At 46.2% G+C, this 6,456-nt stretch overlaps 1 pseudogene; it reads left to right on the top strand.

The window, feature by feature from the left end:
• The first annotated feature begins 245 nt into the window (after nucleotides 1-245).
• Nucleotides 246-345, top strand: LOC120861207 (annotated as a pseudogene).
• Nucleotides 346-6,456: the final 6,111 nt, after the last annotated feature.

The raw sequence follows: 6,456 nt of genomic DNA, 5'->3' as shown, positions 1-6,456 counted from the left end.
GATTGCATAACATAACCACCAGGTGGCGCACGGAAAAGCATCAAACTCGGGCCCTCGGAGGACTACAGTTCACTCACTCAGTCCTGTCGGCCTCTTGGTGACCCCATGGACTGCCTCGCGCCAGGCTTCCTTTCCGTTACCAAATCCCGGAGTTTACGCATGTCCATCGAGTCTGACTACAGTCTTGAGTTAAAGCCACCAGCCCCTTAGGTTCCCACCAGTAGTCAAACAAAGCAGAGGTGGTCTTGCTTTGGCAGCAGATATACTAAAATTGGAACGATACAGAGATGAGTATGGCCCCTGCGCAAGGATGACACGCAAATTCCTGAAGCGTTCCATATTTTGTGCCCTTCCCCACCGTTCAGACACCGTTTGCGTCTTAGCCCCCAAGGAAACGCTTTTTGTCAAAACCACAACGCCTGGCACTTAATTCTGAACTTGTGATTTTTCACTATAAAAAATAAGGCAAGGGTGATTGTAAACGCTGTGAAATTGTGCCGCATAGATAGGAGGGAATTGGGAGGGGCTCATAAAAGGGTTTGGGTTTCTGTTAGATGATTCAGGGAAGAGTTCATCAGGTGAGGCTTGCTCTGGACCAGGTGCAGTCAGAAAGGAGGGGTAATTTAGTGATTGAGTATCTTAATGATTTTCATCAAAGATATGACAGGAACGGGATCAAGCTAACGCCGTCATTCAGAAAGAACCCTAAAGAAGGGGTAGTTACTCGTGTTAGCTAGGAAATGGTGGTGGGGAGCGCAGGGCAGGAGGTGCGGGAGTTTGGTTCTTTCCCTGGTTCTAAGAGCTGCTTTCGGAGAAGGCAGTGGCACCCACTCCAGTACTCTTGCCTGGAAAATCCCGCGGATGGAGGAGCCTGGTGGGCTGCAGTCCATGGGGTCGCTAAGAGTCGGACACAACTGAGCGACTTCACTTTCACTTTTCACTTTCACGCATTGAAGGAAATGGCAACCCACTCCAGTGTTCTTGCCTGGAGAACCCAGGGACGGGGGAGCCTGCTGGGCTGCCGTCTATGGGGTCGCACAGAGTCGGACACGACTGAAGCGACTTAGCAGCAGCAGCAGCAGCAAGAGCTGCTTTGGTTTGTGCTGAAGGCATGATTGCAGAATGGTCTCTGTTTCACTCCACAGAGGGTTCTCAGGAGACAGTGCCTTTCTGAGAAAAGGTTTATGATTGGTAGGTACTAAACCAGTTCCCAGCTGTAGAGGCCAGGCCGGTTGCCAGCTGACAGCTGTGGAAACTTCTTTTTTTTTTTCCACATGCTTCTTATCCTCTGGTTCCCTGCTGTCAGAAGGAGCATCCTAGAAAGTCATCCCCAGGGAAGCCTGTGGCATGGTAGCTCACCGGCTGAACCATGGCTTCAGACTGACCTGACTGTGCTTCTCAAGTCTACCATTCACATTGGCTATGGGACCTTGGATAAATTATTTAACTTCTCTGCGCCTGTTTCCTCTTTTGTAAAAGAAAATAAAAATAGTACATGGAAACTGGGAAACTGGGAAAATGAAATGAGATAGCATATGTAAAGCACTTACAACAGTGCCTAACGCATGATAGGCATTTAACTTAGACTAATATACCCTGTTCTGGAGAAGGAAATGGCAGCCCACTCCAGTATTATTGTGTGGGAAATCCCACAGAGGATCCTGGCGGGATACAGTCCATGGGGCCACAAAAGGTTCCGACACGACTTAGTGACTAAACAACAACAACTCACTTCATTATTTGTCAGAGGTCACAGTGCTCAGTGCACTCTGGAAATCCATCAGGGGACTGAAGAATCAAGTAATATTCAGTTTATGAAAACACTTCTACTATCAGAAGGTGCTCATGCATATACCACTACTATATATAAAGTAGATAACTACTGATAATAAGAACCTACTGTATAGCACAGAGAACTCCATCAATACTCTATAATAGTCTATATGGGAAAAAAGAAGGGATATATGTATTCACTTTGCTGTTCACCTGAAACTAACACAACATTGTAAATCAACAATCAATGCCAGTAAATTTTTTAAAATGTGTTCATTAAATATTTTTCTTTTTTATGACAACTTGAAAATAAAATCAGAATATTAAAAAGAAAACAAAAAAGATTACTCATAAATGAAGTTGAAGGGTTCTCTTTTATATCTGGTTTGTCCAAAGCATATCTATTCCAGACTTACTAAGAAGAGACTTGTATTCAAAAAGATTGTTGCAAGGGGGGGAGGAAAATACTGCAGTGGGCGAAGGCTGTGATATAGGTTTGCTGCAAGCATCTCAAAGTTGGGCAAACAGATTTTCCCTCTGTTATAGAGAGGAGTAAACAAGGCTGGGAAGAGCCAGACTCGGGGAAGTGGGATGAAACAGTGGTGTGAGAACTTCCCTGGTGGTCCAGTGGTTTAAAATGTGCCTGTCAATACAGGGTACACGGGTTCAATCCCTGGTCCAGCAAAGTCCCACGTGCCACAGAGCAACTAAGCCTGTGTGACACAACTCTCGAGCCCAAGAGTCACAACAAGAGAAGCCACTGCAACAAGAAGCCTGTGCACCGCAGCTAGAGAGTAGCCCCTGCTTGCCATCACTAGAGAAAGCCAATGAGCAGCAATGCAGACCCAGTGCAGTCAAAAATAAATTGGAAAAAAGAAAAAAAGAACTTAAAAAAGAGTGGCGTGAATGGATGGTAGATTAGAGAATGTTTGACCCTATTCTCAGAAGCTGTGTGTTGTGCTGTGTGTTCAAACATGTCTGACTCTGTGTGACTTCATGGACTGTAGCTCATCAGGCTCCTCTGCCCATGGGATTTTTCAGGCAAGAATACGGGACTGGGTTGCCATTTCCTTCTCCCAAAGGATCTCTCTGACCCAAGGATCAAATCTGCATCTCCTGTGTCTCCTGCACTGCAAGCAGATTCTTTACCACTCAGCTACTGGGGAAGCCCTTTCTCAGAAGCTGAAGTGAAGTGAAGTCGCTCAGTTGTGTCCAACTCTTTGCGACCCCATGGTCTGTAGCCTACCAGGCTCCTCTGTCCATGGGATTTTCCAGGCAAGAGTACTGGAGTGGGGTACCATTTCCTTCTCCAGGAGATCTTCCCAACCCAGGGATTGAAACCAGGTCTCCCACATTGTAGGCAGACACTTTACCGTCTGAGCCACCGGGGAAGTCATTGAGGATGGGCCAAAGTTCAAGGACCTAGAGGAAGAAGAGAGCTTAACCAAAGGTTAACATTATTGTGGTGCATTTACTGGTGGAGACAAGCAGTTCAGCTAATCATTTATGAGGCAAAGAAAGGAAATCATGAGGGCCTATGTCTGGCCTTTGTCACAGTGAACAAGGGGGACATCTTGTCTACATTGGCCTGGAAAGGACAGGTCTTAGTATTAAGCAAAGGCTGCTGGGGGATTTCTTAATCCTCACCAATGTTTTCCAGGATAACAGGACTCAGGTAAGATTCAGCATTTATTCAGGTTGCAAATTATAATACATGTTTCCTTTTTCTTAAATTGCTGTGTTTCACATAAAGGATGAAATATCCTGAGAGATCATGGATCCTTACATAGAGGCGCGGGTCTGTTAGGCAGAAGGGCCAGGGAAGGGCTGGTTTATTTCCAAAGCCCTTGGCAAACTGAACTGTTTAGAACATATAACTTGTGTGGCTCTTGCATTTCTTCCAGCCTACAAGTGAATCCTGGTGACTCATTATTGAAGAATCCACCTGCTATTGCAAGGAGACACAGGAGACACCAGTTTGATCCCTGGATTGGGAAGATCCCCTGGAGAAGGAAATGGGAAACCACTCCAGTATTCTGCTGAGATAATCCCATGGACAGAGGAGCCTGACAGGCTACAATACATGGGGTCACACAACTGAGTGACTTAGCATGCATGCACCCACAAGTGGATCAATAAAAACTAAACCTTGAAATGAGGCAACATCAGCACATACGTTGAAACCACATTTTAGTTCAAACCCTGTTGAGGGCCCAGCTCTCTTCCAGGGCTTTGGGGAGTCTCAGTGTTAAAATGCTGCTCAGCCCACACCCACTGCAGGGCGATTGCTGTGCTGCTTACTTCCCTTTGCCTGTAAGGAGTCCAGCCTGCATGTAGACCATCTCATTCTGTCCTCTCCTTTCAGAGCCTTTCCATCTGCAGTGACACAGCTTGAGGCTGCTCACGTATTCCACTGTGGAGCTGGGCAATCTCGTAACTCCTGCATTTTGCGATGTGTCCTGGAGGCAGCCTGGATCTGCAGTAGACCTGAGAGGCTCCCCACGCCTGCCCTCCACCTCGGAGAACGTCTTTATTACAAGGTCTTGTCAGGTTCTGAGCAGTCAAGCTTTGATTTACTTTTCCTTCTGAGAACCAAGGGAATAAAACTGTCAAGTACAAGCTGATGATTTGAACTAGTTCTGAGGATTTATGAAAATGCTCAAAATCCACGCAGGGCGTGAGGAGAAACAGCCTGACGTCCTCAGCCAGGAAGTGCGTGCAGTGGGTCTCACCACCCTCCCCACTCGACCGCCCCTTCCTCTTTCCTGAAGAGATTCCTCTCCCGCTCCTCCCCACCACGTCAGGAGACAATGCTCTCCCCGTCTTGAAAACAAAACCAAACCCTGCCTGTTCTGAGAAAGAGGATGTTAATCAGAGGCTCCCGTAACCGGAAGGAGCTTGACTGACTTGTCTGGCCCCCTTCCCTCCTTTGAGAAACTACTCGTGGCTCCACATTTGGAAGGTTAGCGCCGCCCTTTTCCTTTACATCTAGGAAGGTTCTAATTATGAATCTTTCTAGGGGCTTTCTAGTTCAGACGGTAGAGAATCCACCTGCAATACGGGAAACCTAGCTTCAGTTCCTGGGTTGGGAAGATCCCCTGGAGGAGGGCATGGCAACCCACTCCAGTATTCTTACCTGGAGAATCCCCATGGACAGAGGAGCCTGGTGGGCTACAGTCCGTAGGGTCGCAAAGAGTCAGACATAAATGAGCTACTTAAGCACAGCTGCAGGTGTCCACACACACTCAGTCCTCTCTGGTTCCTTTCTTCATGTAAGCTCAGAGAGCGTTGTGTGTTCAAATTCAAAATAGATGAATGGTTAAGTATTAATTTTGCTTGAAGATGAGCAGAGCTTACAGTGGGGAGTTGACAGGAAGCAAACTAGAGCCATGAGGTAAGAAAGCAGAGGAGGACTTCCTCAATGAGTGGCCACTATCCAGATGAAAGGCAAAGTAAAATTCCTCCCAAAGAGACACAGGAACAGTTGGAGAACAGAATCCTTCTAAGGCTTGCACCTTGACAAGCATATAGACTTGCTGAGGCACTGCAAACTGTATAAGCTGTTTCAGTCCTCTTAGGAATGCATTTGTTAGCATTTAGAGAAAAGAAAATTTTACCTTTGGACCCACATTTTAAATACTTGTTAATAGCTAACTATCACAAGTTGTAGAGCTTAATATAGCCATTTTTAAAAAAGGTTTATTTGTCTGTGGTGGGTGAGTAGGGGCTATTCTGTTGCAATATGCAGGCTTCTCATTGTGGTGGCTTTTGTTGTGGAGGCTCGAGGCACAGGGGCTCAATAATAGCAGCTCATGTGCTCAGTAGTTGTGGCTCTCGGACTCTAGAGAGCTGGCTTAGTAGTTGAGGTACATAGACTTAGTTGCTCCGCAGTATAAGGGATCTCCCTGGACCAGGGATCAAACCAGTGTCCCTTGCATCGGCAGGTGGATTCTAAACCACTGGACCACCAGGGAAGCCCTTGTCAATCATTTATTTTGCAAGTGGTTTGACAGGTGAGCAATTTGAGGACTCCACAGGGGAGTCTGTCTGCCTGGCTTCATGTGGGGGCAGCTAGGTCTAGTGATAGCCTTTTAGGTGGCGTCTTTGCTCATGTGTCTGACATCTCAGTGATCCTTGGGCTTTTCTTGATGCCCACCTGGGGCTTCAGACCCCAGGGCTTCTTCATGTGGCTTGAGCTTCTCATAGCATGGTGGTTTCAAGAAAGCTGCACTTTCTAGAAGTAGGAAAATAGATGTTACTAAGGCCAATTAAGGGCTATACCTGAAACAGGAACAGTGTCACCACTGCTGTATTCTAACAGTCAAAGTAGTCACAGAGCCCATCGAGGTTCAAGAGGAGTGCCAAGCCCTTGTTGCAGAAGAGCAATGGGGTTGGGAGATATTATGTGGCCATCTTTAGAACATACAACCTATCACAGCTCATAATCTTTTTAGGAATTTATCACATGGAAATTATGCCAGAGAAGTACAAATCAGAGAAGTTCATCACAGCTTTTGTAGGAAAAAACCTCCAAACAGTGGAAACAATCTACAAGTCTACCAGTAGGTAAATGACTAAATCAATTGTCACGTACCAACCCACAGGAATAAAAAGCCATAATAATTGAAAAGATTACGAAATAATGTGAATAAGTGTTACTCGTAGCTCAGTTGGTAAAGAATC

This window comes from Oryx dammah, unplaced genomic scaffold, assembly GCF_014754425.2.
Source record: "Oryx dammah isolate SB20612 unplaced genomic scaffold, SCBI_Odam_1.1 HiC_scaffold_11229, whole genome shotgun sequence".
Lineage (NCBI taxonomy): Eukaryota > Metazoa > Chordata > Mammalia > Artiodactyla > Bovidae > Oryx > Oryx dammah.
This window is presented reverse-complemented; position numbering and strand designations above follow the sequence as displayed.